This window comes from Podarcis filfolensis (genome assembly GCF_964270895.1).
Source record: "Podarcis filfolensis genome assembly, chromosome: 4".
Taxonomy (NCBI): Eukaryota; Metazoa; Chordata; class Lepidosauria; order Squamata; family Lacertidae; genus Podarcis; species Podarcis filfolensis.
The window spans coordinates 6,735,583-6,758,024 of record NC_139607.1 but is presented as its reverse complement, the minus strand read 5'-3'; the positions used below and the strand labels follow the sequence as shown (position 1 = coordinate 6,758,024).

General features: G+C 43.5%; 1 long non-coding RNA gene across 1 annotated transcript in view; it reads left to right on the top strand.

Annotated features, from left to right (window-relative positions):
- LOC310761278 overlaps positions 1-21,529 on the top strand; it is a 134,481-nt gene extending 112,952 nt beyond the window's left edge. The window contains exons 10-12 of the long non-coding RNA XR_014547303.1: positions 369-449; positions 20,063-21,294; positions 21,404-21,529. This is a non-coding gene — a long non-coding RNA (uncharacterized lncRNA). The remainder of the gene's footprint in view (positions 1-368; positions 450-20,062; positions 21,295-21,403) is intronic.
- Positions 21,530-22,442: the final 913 nt, after the last annotated feature.

Below are 22,442 nucleotides of genomic sequence, written 5' to 3'. Positions count from 1 at the left end.
GTTGATATGTTCCTGGCAGAGATGTGCAAGCCACCCATGCTCTGCTTCCAAAATTATACTTTTTAGAGAATTACAAGAATTCAATGTGAGTTGTTGAAAGGACCAATTATTATTATTCCCTTCCTCCTCTGTTCCCTACAAGTAGGGTTGGAAGGGGGTTCTATTTGTTCCCCTTTGTGTAGCACACCAACCCAATTCAAAATTTATGCTGGTGAATCAGAATGCAGCTATCAGTCAGATTACACACTTCTCATTTTACAGTAGGCATTTTACAGAAAAATGATATTGAAAAATGTGTGTTTTATGGGAGGAACATGTACAAAACGTGTACTAATAACAATGTTTTTGTTGCGTGTGTGTCCTTTCAGAAAGTCCGCAAAAAACCAGGACAGAATAGAACAGAACAGAACTGTGATTGAGTACTTGAACCTGACTTGGAATGGACTTAAGTTGGTTTATCCAGCCCTGCCAACAAATCTCTAAACAGAGGCAGATTTAGGCTAGCATGACCAGTTTGCCCGCACTGGATGCCAAGCTGAGAGGGCAGCACGGGGGGACGGGACACAACAGGGTTGTAGAATGGAAGATGAGAGGCACGCGGTGTGTGCACTAAATTCTGTGCACATGACCTTCTAATGGATCTAAATGGCAGAAGATTCAGTATGGATAAAAGAAAACACTTCTCTAAGCAGTGCGTCATCAATTTTCAGAACTTACTACCACAAGATATGGTAAAGATAAAGGGACCCCTAACAGTTAAGTCCAGTCATGAACGACTCTAGGGTTGCGGCGCTCATCTCATTTTACAGGCCGAGAGAGCCGGCGTTTGTCCGCTCCGTAGACAGTTTTTCCGGGTCATGTGGCCAGCATGACTAAGCCGCTTCTGGTGCAACAGAACACCGACATCACAACAGCACACGGAAACGCAGTTTACCTTCCTGCTTTATCTACTTGCACTGGTATGCTTTTGAACTGCTAGGTTGGCAGGAGCTGGGACAAAGCAATGGGAGCTCAATCCATCAAGGGAATTTGAACCACCAATCTTTTGACTGGCAAGCCCAAGAGGCTCAGTGGTTTAGATCACAGCGCCACTCGTGTTATGGTAATAGCCACTAATTTCTCAGGTAGGCATCTAACTGGCCAATGTACAAATCAGGATGGTGAATTATATAGGCCTATGTAATTTTATCCATTAGGGGCTCTATGTTTTTGTTTTTATTCAGTTTCTTCCTTTTGTGCAACAGACAACAAGAACAAGGGAAGGGAAGGGGGAGGGATGAAGAAGGGGAACCATATAAATACATCAATTTCCAGAGATGCTTCAAAAGCAAAAATCTTGATATTTACAACAGTTCAAGTGGTGCCACAGAATATTGCCATTTCTAGGCATGCAGCTTAGTACATACAGACATTTATCCAGAAGTGACTGACTCTGATATGTTACACATTCAAATGCAGATAGTGCAATGAGGTTGTCAGTCCATTGCGCAACAGCTATCAGAAATTTCTCCTTGCAGGCTCAGTCTTGTGTTGCTTGTACAGCTATAAATTTTGAGCCGGTTCCCTCCAGAGAACATTGTAATTAGTAAATGGGTCCTAGTTAATCAATGAATGTCTCCCGGTCTCCTGCCTTTCTTCCAACACACCATATTCACACTGGGCTTTGCACGGTTTGAGGAAAACATTGGTAACTTTCTCTTTCACTTAAGAATGAATTATAGTTCACAGGCTGGTGATTTTTACATAAGAATTCAAAACATTTAAGTAGAGGAATAATTTGCCTCTTTCTTTTTTAGTAATAAAATGAGGGTTTGAACTGGTACACTGTAAACACTATGGTGATAAACTGGCAATCAGAAAATGATGCCATAAAACAAAAGACAAAGAAAGCAGCAGACTTCTGGAGGAAACATGAAAAAACACTTAGATTTTATTTCTGGGCTACAAATAAGGAGAACTATTCTGAAGATTTTGCACCATACTGGAAAAAAGAGAACCCCCTTTATCATATGCCGCTTAATTTCTGCATTCAGAAAGAAAGTACTTAACATGTCAAGTAGTACTTAACTGCATTAGCAATTCCATCCTTTTCAAGGAGGATTAACAATCCCTCCTCATTCAATGTGAATACAGACCTGAGAAATAAAAATGCAGCTGGCGGGGAAGAATTTGATTTTGCTGGATCTGTGTGCTTGATTATAGGGCTAAATAAAGGATGTGACCCATTTATTTTTATTATTCTTAAAAAGTTACAAGCCCTATACATCCATTTTGTCTGAAAGAAATTGATTAGACCCAATGCATACCACACAACTTGATAGTATCTTCAGAATCTGAATTAATAGCTTTATGGAGTTATGAAATCACTGTCAATGAGGAAATAATCGCTGCGAGGGAGGGAAACTGATGGAATTTTCTTCCAAGTAAGGTATTTACCAGCGTCTTTGTGTAGCTTCTCTGTGTTTAGCACTAGAGTCTTTGTGTAACCTTAGTGAAAGACTGCAGGAACTACAGAGTTTGTTAAAGCGGCATTATTATTACTATTTTTTAAAACCCACAATTTTTTTCCTCAGTGGCTGCCACTTATATTTTAATCATACATTCTAAAACGAGAAAACACTGAAAGTTAAAATAAAGGGAGAGGTGTCAATTTTTAACTCAATTAACACATGGCACTTGGAGGGTATTAAAGAAATCCATGAAAATAGGGGAAAATACAGCAACGTATCTTCCTTACAAGCATCATATGCTTCAAATCTTTACTGTGGACGAGGGCCTTAGAACTTTATTTATTTATAATTTTGGAATTTTTAAACTGCACTTTCACAGAAAATATAGCAAGGTGGTGCGCAACATAAAAACACAAGGTCTGTATTTATTATCCCAAAGCCAGACGGCACTGGTACCTTCTGTCCAGGTGAAGAAAGCTCTCCTCCTTCCTTGGCTATTAACATCTTGCATAAACTGAGCTACCGTATTTCATTGTGGCCACAGGCCTGACAAGGCACCTAAAGCAACAAAAGGTCTAGGAAGATGATTTCCCCTTTTTCCACAGCTGCTCCTTTAACACCTCCAAGTTCTCCAACAGACACCTCCATCAAGAGCTCTAAAACCCAGCAGCAAAGTGATAATGTTGATCTTTATTATTACATTTTTACTAGCTGGGTAGTATGGATGTGGATTGGTAGGGGGAACACACCACTTTGATTTTCTTCTTCAGGCACTCAGATATTAACAAAGTAGAAGAGCATAAGAACTTCCATGTGCATGGGAAGCAGAGGGTTAATCCAAGGTGGTCTGTGACTTTGCCATCTTTTTCTTTCATTTTCTCTCTTATGACTGATTCTTAACTGGGCAAGAAGCTGCAAGAACAACGCATGCCCAACATGAAAATCTAAGAAGGCGTTGTTGCTGGCAAGGTGACATGGCAATTGCATCCACCTCAGGGATGGCATACCTGGGTATTTCCTAAACCACCATGCTTTTTGAAAATGCCAATCAGGAGCTAGAGCATTTTAACCTCCTCCTAGGTAGTCAACCTCTATGTTTGGCAAAACTTTAACCGCAAGGCATTTAAAAGAGTGCACCTCATGAATCTGTGTGGTGTGAGGGCTTCAGTCAAAGGTAGAAAGGTAAAGGTAAAGGACCCCTGATAGTTAAGTCCAGTCGCGAATGACTCTGAGGTTGCAGTGCTCATCTCACTTTACTGGCCGAGGGAGCCAATGTTTGTCCGCACACAATTTTTCCACATCATGTGGCCAGAATGACTAAGCTGCTTCTGGTGAAACCAGAGCAGCGCACGGAAACACCGTTTACCTTCCCACCGGAATGGTACCTGTTTATCTACTTGCAATTTTGGCATGCTTTCGAACTGCTAGGTTGGCAGGAGCTGGGACTGAGCAACGGGCGCTCACCCCGTCGCAGGGATTCGAACCGCCGGCCTTCTGATCGGCAAGCCCAAGAGGCTCAGTGGTTTAGACCACAGCGCCATCCGCATCAGTCAAATGTGCTGAGGTACAAATGTGTTTTCTTTCAGAGGTCCTCTTATGAGGCAGAGAGTAGTTTTTATTTGGTCTTTCCAGACTACAATTGATAAAACAGCTCATGACGCCTTTTTAATTAGCAAGAGTGTGAGGAACATTTTAACAAGTAGTGAGAGATGGGGTCAAACACACCTCGACAAAACTGGGGTGTGGGGAATCCATACTGCTTTAATGTCAGTCTGCCATAAACCTGTGATTCAGATGGCCCTTAACTTAGACAAGGGGCTAATTGCTATGTGCTCTTTTAGGGACCCATCCTTCCTTAATGTAGATAAAAATTCAAGTTTTTACCCTTACGGCTTTTAGAGTTAATTCTTCTCCTTCTGGAATGAATGGGGGCGGGATGTATGCTTATAAGGCACTAGGGGTTCAAGTGACCCCACCAAATGCTGTTTCAATTGGGTTAAACACACACACACACACACACACACACACACACACCTATTTTCATACAATACAAATCATTCACTTCTCTCAACACCTCTACATCCTATATACATTGATAATCAAATGGTGGATGTTGGTGGGTGCGTCCCCCCCACAAAGAAATATGGTGGACATTCTCTCTCTCTATTTTTATTTTGGAAGGTTAATAATCCAATATAGTCTGAACATCCTTAAAAAGTCTCTTTCTTGTAGCCCTAGTTGATCAAACTGATGTAGGATGGATCTAGACCAGATTGCCAAAGACACCAGAAGAGCCAGTCTCAAAATTGGTAGGACCTGCCATTGCTGACACCAAGAAAAGGGAAAGGAATCATCTCTTTGATCAGTGCAATGGCACAACATTGTAATATGAAACAGTTTTGTCTCCACCCCATGAAGTTGTGGAATGTAGTTGCTGTACAGCTACAGCAGTAGAGTCAGAGCAGCTATGCTATAGTTGGAAGGTCTATCAAATTGGTTGTTGCGACTGGTATTTTATGATTAATTATTATTGCACTCTTGTTACATTATACAGTGGTACCTTGGGCTAAGAACTTAATTCTTTCCAGAGATCCGTTCTTAACCTGAAACTGTTCTTAACCTGAAGCACCACATTAGCTAATGGGGCCTCCTGCTGCTGCTGTGCCACCGCCAAACGGTGTCTGTTCTCATCCTGAAGCAAAGTTCTTAACCCGAGGTACTATTTCTGGGTTAGTGGATTCTGTAACTTGAAGCGTCTGTAACCTGAGGTACCACTGTACATACTGTTATACATGCACTAATGGGAGGGTCTTTTGTGACTATATAGTTTTATTGGGAAAAGGAAAGTCTCGAAAATGCATTTGTTTCTTACCTGCAAATTGTGTCATATTTAATAACTTCCACTAGCTTTCTTGGGGTGCATTTGACCTTGATACCAGATTGTATAGTCAGTTTTGGTTTTAAGTAGGCAGAGGGTGAACCCAAAACATTCTCAGATCAACAAGGGGCAGATGGAGCTACTTTGGAGGCAGATCTGACCCATCAGCTGCTAGATCTGACGGGCTAACCACCACCCCAGGCCATTTAGCTTGCAATCATATTATTATGAACGTGAGGTTATTAGAAATGGCTGTGTATTTCTCAGCATCTTCCATAGGGCTAAAATATAGTTTGCTCTCAGATAAGTGGGATATGGTGGGGTGGAAGAAGGGCTGCTCTTCATCAAACATTCATTTATAACATTTAAGCCTTGACGAAATGATCAACTGCTAAACCCACATTTGATTAGCACTGCTGCAATTTACAAGCTTGTGTACATTCCTGCCATTGTTAGATTCTTCTTTTTTATTTCACTCTGAATAAAACTTCAGTTAATCTGTGGAATATCAACGAGGGCCTAGATACCCAACGGATCAGTTTATTTGTGCATTATGTGTGTCGAAAGAAAGCTAACATAATAAAACTGTTGAAGCATGCAAGTTAAGGCAAAGGCCCTGCCTCAGTTGAGAGTGTTTTAGGTCACCTGAGACTTAGTTAAAGCTGATGTATTAGTAGTGAAGTATTAATAAGGTAAGCACTGCTGTTTGTCATTGTTGCTTATATGTATACCGCTGGAAAGAGAGAGCTAACAAGAAGCTTCCCTATAATTGTTGGGCTGTGCTGTAGATCTGTGCTATAATAAGACCATCCGTTTTCTTCATCTTTTAGTGCTTTATAACACCTCAGTGCACATAAAACATACAATTATATTAAATGATCTGAACGCATGCTTGGAAAATGAGAAAAATAATACACCGTTACAGTGTGGTTCATAACATTAAATAAAAAAAAGGAAAAGAACATATTTTCAACCAGTGAGATTATTTCAGTTTACCTCTTTTGGGATGACCATATTGTTAAGCCTTCAGCTAATCATCAAGGTCACTTCTGAATTCCCACAAACTTTTTTCTTAATCTATTGGTATTTCAAGGAATATGTTTATGACATTTCACATCCATATTTTCTAGTTCTCGGGTGAGTGGAAATGTATGAAACACTGAAATGCAGTTATTTAGATCAGATTATTTGAATTTATAGTGTCTAAAACTCAGCTGGGGCTAAAATGAAACTCTTCAAAGTCATTCCATTATTTACAATTTAAACCTAAATATATTTCTTCCCTCCCCCTCCCCAAACCTTCTTATAATAATAATAATAATAATAATAATAATAATAATAATAATAATAAATTTTATTTATATCCCACCCTCCCCAGCCGAAGCCGGGCTCAGGGTGGCTAACAACAATCAAATAATCAAACAATCAAATAAACCAACATTCTAAAAATATTTCATTATAAAAATTAATTAAAATCAAGTTAATGGCAACCATTAAACAAAACTCTGTGCAGGTTACCAGAGGAGGGAGTCAGGCTGCGCCCTGACCAAAGGCCTGGTGGAACAGCTCTGTCTTGCAGGCCCTGCGGAAAGATGTCAGGTCCCGCAGGACCCTAGTCTCTTGTGACAGAGCGTTCCACCAGATTGGAGCCGCAGCCGAGAAGGCCCTGGCTCTAGTTGAGGCCAGCCTAACCTCTCTGAGGCCTGGGACCTTCAGGATGTTTTTATTTGCAGACCGTAGGTTTCTTTGTGGGGCATACCAGGAGAGGCGGTCCCGTAGGTACGAGGGTCCTAGGCCGTATAGGGCTTTAAAGGTTAAAACCAGCACCTTAAACCTGATCCTGTACTCCACCGGGAGCCAGTGCAGCTGGTATAGTACCGGATGAATGTGGTCTCGCAGCAAAGACCCCATAAGGAGTCTCGCCGCGGCATTCTGCACCCGCTGGAGTTTCTGGGTCAGTCTCAAGGGCAGCCCCACGTAGAGCGAGTTACAATAAGGTGACCGTCACTGGAGGTGACCGTCGCATGGATCACAGTGGCTAGGTCAGGGCGAGAGAGATAAGGGGCCAACTGCTTAGCTTGGCGGAGATGGAAAAATGCCGCCTTTGTTATAGCTGCAATCTGCGCCTCCATAGAGAGGGAGGTATCGAAGATTACACCCAAACTCTTAACGGATGGTGCTGGCACTAACTGCACCCCCGCAAGAGATGGGAGTTGCCCCCTCAATCCCATATCGTCCCGTCCCAGCCAGAGGACCTCTGTCTTCGAAGGATTTAACTTCAACCGGCTCCCACGTAACCATCCAGCCACAGCTTCCAGACATCTGGTCAGTGTGTCTGGGGCCGAGTCAGGATGGCCATCCATCAACAGATAGAGTTGGGTGTCATCGGCATACTGATGGCAACCCAGCCCCAAACTCCGGACAAGCTGGGCGAGGGGGCGCATAAAGATGTTAAAAAGCATCGGGGAGAGAATCGCACCCTGAGGCACTCCACACACCAAGGAGTGGCGCGATGACAATTCCCCCCCAAGCGCCACCCTCTGTCCCCGACCAGAGAGAAACGAGCGCAGCCATTGGAGGACTGTGCCCTGGATCCCCACGTCGGCAAGGCGGTGGTCTAGGAGTTCGTGATCGACCATGTCGAAGGCTGCTGACAGGTCTAGAAGAATCAGCAGCCCTGACCAGCCTCGATCCAGCTGCCTGTGGAGATCATCTGTTAGGGCGACCAGAGCCGTCTCGGTCCCATGACCAGCGCGGAAGCCGGACTGGAATGGATCGAGAGCCGATGTTTCATCCAGAAACCTACCAAGCTGTTCTTCTTCTTCTTCTGGGTAATTTTCAGATTACTTTCCTCTCACGATGATAAACATGGTACATATGAAGGATGTGAAAGCCTCCAACCCAAGGGTGGAGAAGCTCTTCTGTTCTTTATCAGATCCTAGTCTCACAGGCTGAATTTGACTAGTGGGTGAGGCTGCCCACATGTCAATCATTGGACATCACAAGGATGGCCGGTGATTGGGTGCTTTGACATCCTGAAGTAAGGACTTCAAAGCACCATGCAGAGATTGTAAAGAGCTCTATGCCTGAGGCTTTTGGTTTACTGCTTAGCTGATGGGCAGCAGAGCCAGACATTGACTGGATGAGCCAGTTCCCCACAGGTACAGCGAACACACTGAATTCTGCTTTCTAATGAAGTTGCTTGCTCAGCTGATCCAGCAGGTGTTGGCTTTACGGAAGCCAGCTTTCCCTTGCTAGTCCAAAATCAAGAGCACACAGTCTAAAGCACCAGATTGTTCATTGGCAACTGCATTTCTATGTCTTCCACACCTGACATCACATATGACATCAGGTGTAGGGCAGATGAGCATAGTTTGAGAGAAATGGCCTCACAGGCCAAATTTGAACTCCTGGAAGGTCAGGTTTGGCCTACAGGTTGGAGGTTCCCCATCTTGGCTCTAAATCAGTGGTGGCCAAACTTGGCCCTCCAGCTGTTTTGGACCATAACTCCCATCATCCCTAGCTAACAGGGCCAAGTTTGTCCACCACTGCTCTAAACGAATGGGCTAGGCTGATTGTATGAGGCATGATCTTACCATTAGGCAGAGTGAAGTGGGTGATAGGGGTGCAAAGCAGTGGTTAGATGTTGGTAGGGCCAACCCTACCATTAGACAGGAAGGGGGAATCACCAGAGGATGCAGATACTGACAGGCAGCAGAGACAGTCCCCTAGCTGGTCTTCTTGAGCTCCTCTGGCTTTACTATCTGTTGGAGGGCAGAGTTCTGTATATCACACAGTCTCCTGGGGCCCCTAAACTAACTTGCTGCCTCTGGTGTGATGAAGGATACAGTCACATCACTAGTGCTGAAGTCAGATTCAGCTGTCAGCCCACTTAGCTTCTGTACAAGAACTATGGATGGTGTACCAACTTGCCCTTCACCTCAGGAGTTAAACTGGCTTGGGCCAACACTGCTTTTTTGAAGAACAAAATTATTTGCATCTGTGCCATATGGCCTACTCTGCATCCCCTAAGTCTTTTACCCCTTAAACAGGATGGGGGACATTTTCACCAGTGCTGAATTAAGATTCAGTTGCTAGTCCATTTGGCTTTGGTACGTGGATTGGGGTGTATGAAATGTCATTTGACTCGGGTCTAATGATCTGCTTTCAGTGTGGCATTTCAGGTTTGTTTGCTTTAGGGGTACGTGAACAAGAATCAAGATAGTAAAATGTTCAATATCACCTATCAAAACTTCAGTTTCCTCTAGGATCCTGGAGCATTTCCAGAGCTCAATTAACTTAAATTAGCGTTCTTTTCCTAATTACATAACAGCAACAATAAGCCACAAATTCTATGAAAATGAACAAAAACAAGCTATGGTGAAGAAGTGAATGTGAATCTTCCTTCTGCATGAAATAAGACAGAGAAGAATATTGGTTGTCATAACTGCCTGGATAAATTTTCAATAATAGGCTTCTTTAAATATATTCATTGTAACAAGTGATGATACAAATATGAGAAAAGGATAATCAATACAACCATAATGAGAAAGTGTGATTGCCGATCCAGTTACATGAAGAATTAGAATCAACACAGTTTGACAATGGATCAAAGAGGCTTGAAACATAAGAAGAAAATAAGGTTTTGTTATTCTGTGAAGCAAATGTGATATGAAGTGTATGGGGGTGGGGATTTGTGGGCACATTTCAGTTGTACTGCAATGAGTTTTAGAGACTTAATCAGCTGCCATTGACAATCAGCATCTAACCTGCAAAGAAGTTTTCAAAATGTTGTTTCTTTCTTTTTAAATATCAACTAAGGAGAACAGGAAAGAAATGAAAGAAATCACTCAAATGGCAAAAATGCGTAGGATAGATCATGAATATAATGTGCAGTTGCATGAGGCTGTTCCTGTTTTGCAGGCAAAAGTGCTCTAAAAACTGGGAGAAAGAGGATCTTCTTACATAGACAGGAGAAGTTTGTACATTCAAACCTCAGTTTTAAAACGTCTCAGCTGCCGAATGATTGGGAAGCCGAACGCCAAAAACGGCGTGTTTTTCTCATTTTTCTTCCATTGAACTTGCTGATAGTCCTTTGATCCTTGGTTTTCGAACGTTTTGGAGGTCGAATGGACTTCTGGAACGGATTATGTTCAAAAACCGAGGTTCCACTGTACAGGGCTCTGAGTGTGAAGGAAAATATGAATTGTGAAGGTTCTGTCCAGTTGCTAAATAAATAGGTTTTTTTTAAATGTGGAAATGACTTCAGCATTTGGTGTCTCCAGTAAGACAAAGGAGAGGCAGCGAGTGGTTGGCCAGTAGTGGGTGGAAGGAAGGAATTTCACAGTGCTAATGGTTTCCATTGGATTCTCCCCACCATGGGATTGCTGTTGTGTCTCCAGTTAAATCCTTCCTTTTTTAAAACAAATAATTAAACCATCAGGACAGCCTTTATTTAAAGGTCCTTTTGTCATGTTTTTTTTCTATCCCTAGAAGGCCAAGCAAGCCTCCAGGCACCTTACCTGAGCCAATTAGAACCACAAATTCTTAATGAGACTGCTCTTCGAAATCTGCAAACCTCATGAATACTCCCCTAGTTAGATTGCAGCTCTCTCTCTCTCTCTCATATCTTTTTATTTCATTTTTTGAGCACAAGGTAGAGGACAGAACCACAGCTTTTCTTTGTACAGGACAATTCAGTAGCACATCTTTTCTCCTTTGCTAAGGTTGGTTGTGAGACAAAGGGCCTCTTGAGAACTTTTTTAAATTCACATTGAGGGTGGGTTGGAAGAAGAGAAAATTCTGGAAGGTTCTGTTGAAATGCATGAACAATCCTATATGACCAAGATCGCTTACAGCCCTGTTGACTCTGTATTGTATTCAGCTAAGTTCTACTCCGAGTAAACCCAATGAAATTAATATTGTCTGCATCTGTCTGTCTCTGGAGACAATGGAGTGCACTTTCAGGGGTGAAGTCAAACTGCTGTGTTACCAGCACCAAAGTGACCTCCCCAGAGTGCAAGACTGGGCAGTGTGTGTGGAGGTCCTGGGCTGGCCACACAACAAGACCCCCCACTCTCGGCTTCACTGATGTGGTCCAAAGGAAAGCAGAGCAATATGTTTGGGTTGGCTATAGGAGTTGCCAGGAGACGACGTACAAGATGACATCCAACCATCTTGGAGCCTCCATATCTTGCACATTCTTGGGATACTCCCCTTGCTCTCCTTGCCAGAAAGAAAAGAAAACGGAGAGGGCGTAAGCAGAAGAGGGGTTGCAGGGCTGGACTACGAGTGAGGTTAGGTAAAAATCCCCACAAGCCTGCATTGCCAAGTCTCCTTGTATCAAATGTGAGATCCTTACCTAACAAGGTAGAGGAGTTGGAGCTTATTACCTCTCGGCAGAAAAGTATCCGGGACTGCTGTGTTATGGTCCTTTTAGAGACGTGGCTGGATCCCTCCTTTCCACAGGGACTTCTGCAGCTAGAAGGACGCTCAGTAATTAGAGCGGATAGAACCGCTGAATCCGGGAAGAGCAGAGGAGGAGGAATTTGCGTTTATATAAATAACAACTGGAGCTCGGACATCAAACAAATGGACACGCATTGCTCTCCTGACTTGGAGTACCTAGTGGTGAAGTGCCGCCCTTTTTATTTGCCACGTGAGTTTAATGTTGTTATAATAACAGCGGTGTATATACCTCCCGATGCAAACACTACTACAGCTATGGGCCACCTGCTAACTGCTATTAGCAAACAGCAGCGGGCCCACCCGGATGGAGCATTTGTGGTTGCTGGTGATTTTAACCGAGCCGATTTAAGGACTGTGCTTCCTAAGTTCCACCAGTATGTTGATTGTCCCACTAGGGGGGGAAATACCCTGGACCGAGTATATAGTAACATCATGCATGGATACAAGACCAAGCCCTTGCCCAATTTGGGGCAGTCAGACCACATATCTTTACTTATGATACCATCATATAGACCTCTCGTATGCAGAATTAGACCATCAACTAGAGAGATACGAGTGTGGCCAGTAGGTGCATCTGAGCAACTTCAAGATTGCTTTCGGAGCACCGAGTGGTCGCTTTTTGTGGAGAATAATGTGGACACATACGCTTCAACAGTACTGTTCTACGTTAAAAGCTGCATTGATGTTGTCACTACCACCAAACAAATACGGGTGTTCCCTAACAACAAGCCCTGGCTAAACAGGGATGTGTATCTTCTGTTAAAGGTAAGAAATGCTGCTTTTCATTCTGGTGATGCGCAACAGTATAGAGAAGCCAGAGCCAAATTGAAAAAGGGCATTAGGAATGCCAAAGCTATGTACTGCCGGAGGATTGAAAAACTTTTTGAGAGCTCCGACCCTCGTCGAGTATGGCAAGGCCTGCGACAAATCACAGGGCAAAATATTAAAAACGAACTGGCCAGTAGCAGTGCGCACCTGGCTGATCAACTGAATCAATTTTTTAGTCGCTTTGAGGTGGGAACTGGAACTACCGTCACTACAGCATTGGCTACCAGCACATCATCAGAAACTACTACTGATAGACAACCATTTTTATTACAGACCTCTGACGTACAACGTGCCTTTCGGAGCATTAACATTAGGAAGGCAGCTGGACCGGATGGAATTATGGGACGGGTTATTAGGGACTGCGCTGCAGAATTAGCTGGGGTATTTACGGACATTTTTAACCTATCCCTGTTGCAGGGTTCTGTCCCTACCTGCCTGAAGACATCGATTATAGTGCCAGTCCCCAAGCAGTCAGTGGTGGTATCTCTCAATGACTATAGACCAATAGCTCTAACATCTGTTGTTATGAAATGTTTTGAGAGATTGGTGCTAGATCATATTAAGGCTGGTCTTCCATCCACTTTAGACCCGTACCAGTTTGCATACAGAAGAAACAGATCTACTGATGATGCTATTTCCATCGCTGTCCATACTGTACTGAGTCACCTAGAACGACAGGGAACCTACGCAAGGCTGTTGTTTGTGGACTACAGTTCTGCCTTCAATACAATTCTGCCAGACAGGTTATTTCTTAAAATGACCAATTTGGGTATACATCAGAAGATCTGTCTGTGGGTAAGGAATTTCTTGACTGATAGGCCGCAGACAGTGAGAATGGGACCTTACTATTCTTCTACTCTAGTATTAAGCACAGGAGCCCCTCAGGGATGTGTGCTAAGTCCCTTTCTCTATTCCCTGTACACATTTGATTGCACCCCACTGTATAAGTCCAACACAATCATCAAATTTGCGGATGATACAACAGTGGTGGGGCTCATTAGTGAGAACAATGAGACTGCTTATAGGAAAGAAGTACAGGGGTTAATTCAATGGTGTAAAGAAAACAATCTTATGCTTAACACCAAAAAAACCAAAGAACTCATAATTGACTTTAGGAGAAAGGAAAGTGTATTTTTACCATTGTACATAAATGGCGAGGAGGTGGAGAGGGTTGGTAGTTTTAAATACCTGGGCATTTATATCTCTGAGGACCTCTCATGGACTGCAAATATTAATATGGTTGTGAGGAAGGTGCAGGGGAGGTTGTATTTCCTGAGAATGCTCAGGGGACTGAATCTATCTCAGCACCTACTTCTGTCCTATTATCACAGTACCATCGAGAGTGTCTTAACCTATAGTGTATTATCGTGGTATGGGAGCAGCTCCGAAACGGATAAAAAAGCTTTACAGAGAATAATTAAAATTGCCCAGAATGTTATTGGGCTCCAACTACCAACCCTGGATGAGATCTTCACGTCTCGCACTTTGAAGAAGTCACACAATATCCTGAGAGATCCCACCCATCCTGCTCACAACTTCTTTGAACTGTTGCCTTCGGGCAGAAGATATAGGACAATGAAAACACGAACCACACGCCTTCTGAATAGTTTCTATCCAAGAGCTCTGATTGCACTAAATAATGATCTCAGGGCCAGTTGCAAGAAATAGCAAGCAGGGAGTAGGAAGGAATGAGATAGGTTTTAGGTTATGTTATGCCTTTAAATAGGTTATGTTATATTCTGGATTATGTTATGTTTTATAGATTATGTCTGAATAGGATGAGAGTGTTGGAGATACGTGTAAATGTGTATGTGAACCCGGTCTTTGGGGGGTTGTTTGATTTTCGTTGTTGTGTATACTGTGTATATACGGACAATGACAATAAATTTATCTAAATCTAAATCTATCTAAATCTTAAGGACTCCATGCCAGATTTGTGTACGGTTTATTCCTTAGCATTTTCTTCTCCTGGAGATATCTTGCAAGGCAGCAAAGGTTTAGGACCAGAGTTTTCCTTCTCCTAGACTCGGAGTAAACCCATTGAAATTAATGAATCATGTCTATAAACTCAACGGGTCTACTAGCATTGAATGCCATCAACTTATGCTAGAATTCATGTTTGTCGATCATGAGAGCGGGAGAGAGAATTCTGGTTTTTGTTGAAATGCAAGGTGTTTTTGGAGTGAGGGGGAAGATTTATTAAGCCAGTCTTCTGTTTGTCTCCACCAGTTCTGCATATCCAGAAGTAGACTGCCTCACTTTTGAGACCCAGGGTGTGAATGTGAGGAATTGGTGACCAAGCCAGTGCTTAGGATGTGGTCAAAGGGGTTTTGAAGAACTGAGGTGTGACATTTCTGAGAAGTGGTACTTCAGAGCTTCTCAGGGACTTTTGCAATTTCTTCCCTATCTTCTCAGTTGTACTGGGATTTGCTGAAAGGCCCCAGGCCTCCTACTCAGGGGAGCTATCCCCAGGTATCTAAACCGAGCAGAATCCTGACAAAAATGGCAAAGTTGTGAAGCAGTTTTAGCCCCTACTCTAATGATGACCCTAAGCAGACCCCTCTACTTTTTCCCATATAATTGAGGGCTGCCATTTTGCAACTTAATAGATAGGAATAAATTCAAAAGCATGATATCCAAGCATGCTTGGGGTTATAGATAAGAAGCAATGTGTTCTATCATTATTTGACTTCTCAATACCGTTTCCCTCTTTTATCAGACTAATTGGTTGCCTAATTTGTAGATGTCACAGAACGATTGCAAACTCAAGTACTTCTCGCTGTAGAAAGGATGATTTCTTTATTTGATATAATGAATGACAGTTTTCTTACAAAAACCTCTCATTCCTTCTCATGTTCTTAATTGCCTATCCATTAATCTCTAGTTTTTGATATCTATAATACTACCAATAGATGGAATATAAGTGGAATTTTCTCTAGCCTGCCATTCAGAGCTATACACCTTTCAATCAACAGATAGGATTAGCATTTATAATCATTACTCAATTGCAAGGTAATCCACATTTTTCTCTAACTACCCCGCCTTTCGATTATACCAGAGTTGCACATTCAAAAAAGGAATGAGAGGTTGTTTTCCCTCACTTGAAGTTATTACCACTGATGGACTATTATAAATATATTTCACCAGAATGTTATTGCCAACCCCACCCCTCCAAAACCCCTCTAATAGTTATGCTTGTGCTGATTGTATTAGGTCATGCCAATGAGGACTTGTTATACAGGCCGACTATTATTTCTCTATGTAATGCTAATTCTTGTTGCAAGTTTGGTTGCATTGATCACTGTGAATAGCTAACTGAAGAGTGGCTTGGGAAACATTAACAAAAGAGCTTTAATTATTCTTCATTACTGGAGATGTTCATCTGGTAGCTGAGAATGTCTTTACAGCATTTGAAATGCAATGCTCCTAAGAGTTGGGGAAGGTGAGATGTCTCAGGACTGTCCCCCACTCTTAGAAGCAGCCTGGCCTCTACTTTCCACAGTGGACAAACCTGTGTTGATACTCCTGAACTGTGGATTGGCCCACAACTCCCAATCTGATGGCACACTTATTTGGATTTTGCAATGCAGCTTTGGTACACAAAACGGGCACACACAAAAATATAATTTTGCATTAAAAGTGCATACAAAATTTAAAATTGGACTTCCCATATCTCCTTTCACAATTCTACACAACATGATGTGGAACGGACCTGTGGCTGAGTGTAAGCAAAAGTGAAACCTCTCAGTCCATTCCTGAGATTACAGGGCCCAAACCTGCGACATAGGGGCAGCCCCTGGGGACGTCATTAAGCATGATACATGATACAATAACCACAGTTGCTGGGGCCATGTCTTCAAATAAAGAACATGAAGTCTAAGAAGTCAGCAAATACCACACTGGTTGGAATCAAGACAGAAACCTTAGCTAAAGGGGCGTTCCTAGGTCCAGCTGAAGTATGGGGACCTTCTCACCTGCGTAGGGAGCCTGGGTGGAGATGTGATGTTTTTAGATGGGGACACTCGCAGTCAGGAGCCCAGACTGAAGCCTCTGAACGCTGCAATTCTAAACACACTTACCAAGGACTTTCTCTCTCTCAAGCCCTCCTGCGGCCATCTGCCAGCCCTGAAGGTGTGGCAACCCCATGCACTCTCTCAGTATTGGTGGTAATGTGACCACAGCCAGGTTGCTCCAAGAAACATATGAGCTAAACCAGACCCAAAGAATTTGTGAGCTGCTGTGGAGAATCATAAAACTGTGGAGCTGGAAATGACACCCAGGGTTATCTAGTCTAGCCCCCTGCAATGCAGGAATCTCAACTAGATCATTCATGGCAGATGGCCATCCAGCCTACAAAGAAACCTACAATGAAGGAGAGCCCACCAGCTTCCGTCAGAGTCCGTCCCACTGTCAAACAGCTGTTACCATCCAGAAAGTTCTTCTTGATGGTGAATCAAATTGCCTTTCTTTATGGAAAAGGTATTTCCAACATTGTGTAAAATCTATAAATAAGTGTGCTGCGTGATATGAAATTGCTACTATCTTAATAACTGTAAGTAGTTAACTGTGAGAGATAAGAAGGCTACGTGTAAATGAAGCCCGATCATGACTTTGTAAATGAGCTTTGGCAGCTTGCTTACTGTCAACAAAGCTAAAACTTTCACCAAGGAGACATTTATAGGCCTCAGAAGGTTTACAGTTAGGTTCAGAAGTTTATGTACCAGACATGAGAATAAAAAAAAGGTCAGGTTGTGGTAGGCCAGTCAGAGCATATTCTAATTGGCTCATAAATACAGGCCAATGGACTGGAGCTAACGAGTTATTAAAAGAGGGTTGTGGTTATAGACTATAAGTCCTGAAGGGGGCCAGGATCACCTCAGGCAGAGAAGAGCCTGAGGGGGAGACGACTGCAGCAGAGCGTATGAAGAAGAGCTGGGATCACTGGGATCTCCTTGTCAAGATATGATGGGAGAGGAAGACTCAGTTCTGCAACAGTTCTGCAAGGAAGCTGGGCAAGTCACGTGCCTGGCAGGCTACCCACAGAGCCAGCCTGCCTTTGAAATGGGGTGAAGCACCCAGAGGCAGAGCTAGCTGTTCCGGCACCCGGAGCAGCACACATGCTGTGCACCCAGGGGTGGGGCCATGGGGGCGGGGCAAACATCCGGGGGGCGCCGCCCACGGTGAGCGTCCCAGGGAGTGAGACGCCCATGGGGGGTGAAGCGAGCTGCCCATGGCGGGCTGCTTCCTGGGTGGGGGAGGGAGGGAGCTGTGCTGCTTTGCGAGCAGCCTTCCTCCCTTCCCTTTTCCTTTTGACAGCTCGGTGGAGGCTCCACCGTCCAGGAAGCAGCCCGGGAGCGGGGGACAATGGCCTGCCACCCACCCATGACTCCCAAGCCTCCCCCAAGCTGTCATAACAAAGGGGGGAGGGAGGAAGGCCGCCTACAATGTGGCACAGCCCCGCCCCTTCCCCCTACGGCTTGGAGTAGGCTTGGGAGGCGCGGGTGGGCAGCGTGCTGAATGTCACCCCCCTCGGTAATGTCACCCCCCTCGGTAATGACACCTGGGGCAGAATGCCCCCACCGCCCCCTTCCTCCACCCCTGGAAACACCTGCCTCAGGCAGCAGAAGCACAAGAAGCAGCGCCTCACCTTTCACACCTACTTCCATCGCTACCCTACAGCGGAGAAGTTGAGCCACAACGCCTTGCAAAGTGTCCCAGCCCCTGTTGAGTTCAAGAGATTGATGTTCCCGCGCACAGCATTGCTGCTCGTCTTCCCTGCCCCGGGGGTGGATGGGTAAAATTCCCATCTTCCATTGGTGATACACCGATGATGGAGTCCCATATAACCACTAAACCTTCTTCTGTTGCTCTGTACTTGTGTTCTGCCACTGGTAACACTACATTTTTTAAACGTTTCTCCTACTTCTTCTAATGCATTTCACAGCTGGAAATTTTCCCCCTTCAATCCCTGGGTGTCTCCAGGAAGGGGAGAGAGAAACCAGCAGCTTCTTAAGCGTCCATCCTCATGTTTCTTCTATCATGAGGCTATGGCAGTAGTAGGAGCAACTTTGCCCGTTGGTATTCAGATCTACAGATAAGTCATAATACACTGTTATTCTTTTTCCTCCTAGCATGATTAAAGCAGAAAGTTTCAATATGTTTTATGTTCCTGCAATTTTATTAGCCAGTGCTTAAAACGTCTACTTCCAGAGGACATGTGTAAAGGTCATGTGGTGAGCTGGCTTGATGGCTATCTTTATCACCTTGCCAGTGACTGCGCAGGCAGATTGGGGTCACTGCAGGCTGGGGAAAAAGGCTGAGCAGACAATCTAAGCGAAGGAGGATTAGAAAACAATTTGTCTAGAAAATGACACTTCCAGAGAAAGAGTGAAGGAAGGCCCCTAGAAATACCGACTCACCTGAAAAGGTCCTGGTAGGTCCCTATGGGATAAATGGGGATTATAGTTTTTCAGGCTGAAGTCTATGCTAATTTTCCTTGTGTTAAATGATTAAAGCATGCCCTGTGAGGAGCTTATGCTAAACTCAAGTGCTCAGTGTCTCACTGGGGGAAGTAATTTGACAGTCTGAAGCCAAGTCTCCTGCAGGGAGTAATTTGCAGGGATGAACCAAATTCTCATAAAAAAAGAAGATGACTCAACTTGAGCCTGGTGAATTTGACCCACTCAGGATCTCACTGGTACTTGATACCCGAGGCAAATATCTCGACAAGGCAGGCCAAGCTGTTGCAGACTTTGGAAACCACCAAATGTGTGGTGAGCCACATGTGAGCCACAAAACAATAGGTCTACGCACGGGTTACTCACATGTAGAGCATGGCGTGCTGAGTCAGGATTAAAGTTGTGCTTTTAACCCCTCCCTGACATCTTCTCTGCTTCTTTCAATAACCATGCCTTGTGTGGAGTTTTCTGCAGAATCTCATACATTGTTGTTGCTTTACACAAAAGCATGCACAATCCTTGACTGTTGCAAGAATCAGACACTATGTTTGGCAAGGGGCTAAAAGCTCTGCCCTCTTCCCAATTCAATATACATTTGCCCTACACATGAGTAATGTGCATCTAGGGTTAAGTGTCTAGCTAAAATGGTAAGCAAGAACGTATGACATCTGTGTGAAGAAACAAATTCTATTTACTACTAGAATGTGGGGTTACTACATGCTAGTAGGCTCAAAGCAGTCTAGGATTTTGTTCAGTCTGCATTTTTAGCTGAACCTACCTAATTCATACCTCCTGGACACACAGATTAGAACATGCCCCAAAATTCATATTTAAAATGTATACTTTAGTATAAAGTGTCATGCAAATAAATCTGTACCTTAGTGTAAAAAATTTATTTTGTAGAAAATGCACATAAAAACAATGCACATTTTAGTGTTGTTTTTTATTTTAAAAAAACCCGATCTGTCCTGTTTCCACAGATTTATGAATGAATGCACGGAAAACTGACACGGATCAGAAACAGACTGATCTCTCCATCCCTACAGCTAACAAAAGGATATTCCTCTTCATACAATGAATCATTCATGTAGTAAATTCCCTATGGCAAGGTATGGTGATGACAGCTCACTTAGGTCACTTTTTCAAAAGAAGAGAGGAACTTGTGGAGTTTATGAATTAGCCATGACAGCTGAATAGAGCCTCTTATCAACAGGAAGGGTGGCAAATTTCAGGTCCAGGGACCAGGTGTGGCCCTCCAGGCTTCTCACCTGGCCCTTGGAATACTCTCCAGGCCACATAGCTCACCGGCCCTCTTGCATACCCTGAATGTTTTTGTGTGGCAGGACTGTGTCCTTGAGAAGTGATCATGCCTCTGGCTTCTCTGGATGATGGGTAGAGAGGGTTGTGTTACTTTGTTCAGAAGCTTCCACTATACAAAGGTAAAAATTGCACCTGCTCCCCCTCCCATTTTTGCCTCTGGCTCCACCCAGGTGTGCCTCAAACATTGGCCCTTTTATTTGTGGGCAAATAAAAATGGAGGGTGGTTCTTTTCATGCCTGTGAATAAGCTCTCCAGAAGAAGCCAGCTGACCACCACTGAAAACAAACAAAAGCAAAGAAACCAAGAATGGTGGGCAAGATTAACCTTTGGTCTGATGCCAACAAGAATCTTCTTTAAATTTGTGTTTGGTAGTAGTCATATTGTGCTATTTCAGCTTTAAACAATTTCTGCTGTATTACCATTTCAGAAGACAGAGATGAACCCAGTGCCAAAATGTGTCTTCAGCCTATTCATCATACTTTAGCAAAGTTGTTGTTGTTGCTGTTGTCTCTTTGGACACTCAGCTCATGCAATTAGGAATGCCTAGTTACTGCAGGGCATAAACAGCAAAACACAGGACTAGTGAGAGTTTATAAAGGGGCTGAAAAGGGAGCCTAAGTAGATGGAGCAGGGTTACACGTATTCTTTATCAAAATTCTCTAGGGCATATGGCCATGTTTGGACTATCATATCTGAGCTTATAAGCAGAAATATAAAATAAGCCTTAGGTACTTGCATACCACACCTTTGTTCTTCCCTTCGCACAAGCCAGGAAACAAGTCACACTTAATACAAGGAAGGCTTCAGATAACTATAGTTTCCATTACATCTGAACAGGAAAAATAGGTTCAATGGCTTCCTGAAGAGACAAGATAGAAAACCATAGTATAAAGTAAGTTTAAATCTTAGGTTGTTTGGGAGCTATTAACCACAGTTTCCTGATTTGTTTTCAGCAAACTACAGTTAACTTAAGACTTCCTGCCTTGTTTGCTTGCTTGCAGGAGAATGAGGCTTGATGATATTATAATAATAATATTGACTTAAAGGTAAAGGGACCCCTGACGGTTAAGTCCAGTCGCAGACGACTCTGAGGTTGCGGCGCTCATCTCGCTTTACTGGCCGAGGGAGCCGGCGTTTGTCTGCAGACAGCTTTCGGGTCATGTGGCCAGCATGACTAAGCCGCTTCTGGCGAACCAAAGCAGCGCACGGAAATGCCGTTTACCTTCCCGCCAGAGCGGTACCTATTTATCTACTTGCACTTTGATGTGCTTTCGAACTGTTAGGTTGGCAGGAGCAGGGACCGAGCAACGGGAGCTCACCCTGTCACGGGGATTCGAACCGCCGGCCTTCCGATCGGCATGTTGACTTACTGAGTCCAAAAATGATCAGCTGAGTGTGAACATTGTCCTCTGACTTTGGCAACCAATGTGATATTGGGCAACCAATATGATAAAAGGGCCTGGAAACCAAGCCTGATGAGGAATGGTTAAGGGAGTTGGGGATGAGAGGAGACAGAGAGGAAATATCATACCATCTTCAAGGGCTTAAAGGGCTGTCACATGGAAGACGGAGGAAGCTTGTTTTCTCTTGCTCTGGAGGGTAGGATCCAAACCAAAGGATTCAAGTTAAAAGCAAGGAGATTCCTACTAAACATCAGGAAGGACTTTCTGACAGCAAAGAGCAGTTCAACAGTGGAACTGACTCCTTCAGAAGGTAATAGACTCTCCTTTGGTGGTTTTCAAGCAGAGGTTGGATGGTCATCTGTCATAGATGCTTTAGTTGAGATTCCTGCATTGCAGGGGGCTGGACTAGATGACCCTCAGGATCCCTTCGATCTCTACAGTTATATGATACTATGGCACACCTAGGATTTTTTTTAAAAAGAATCATAAATTTCAATTATAATGTAACTTTAAAAAAAACAACCCAACCTATTATACAAATTTTGAAATTAATGAAACCCAAAATTTGGGGGGTTCTTATTGAACATCCAAAAATGAATTTTTCTCCCAGAAGCCCTGTCAATCCAAACCTCTTTTC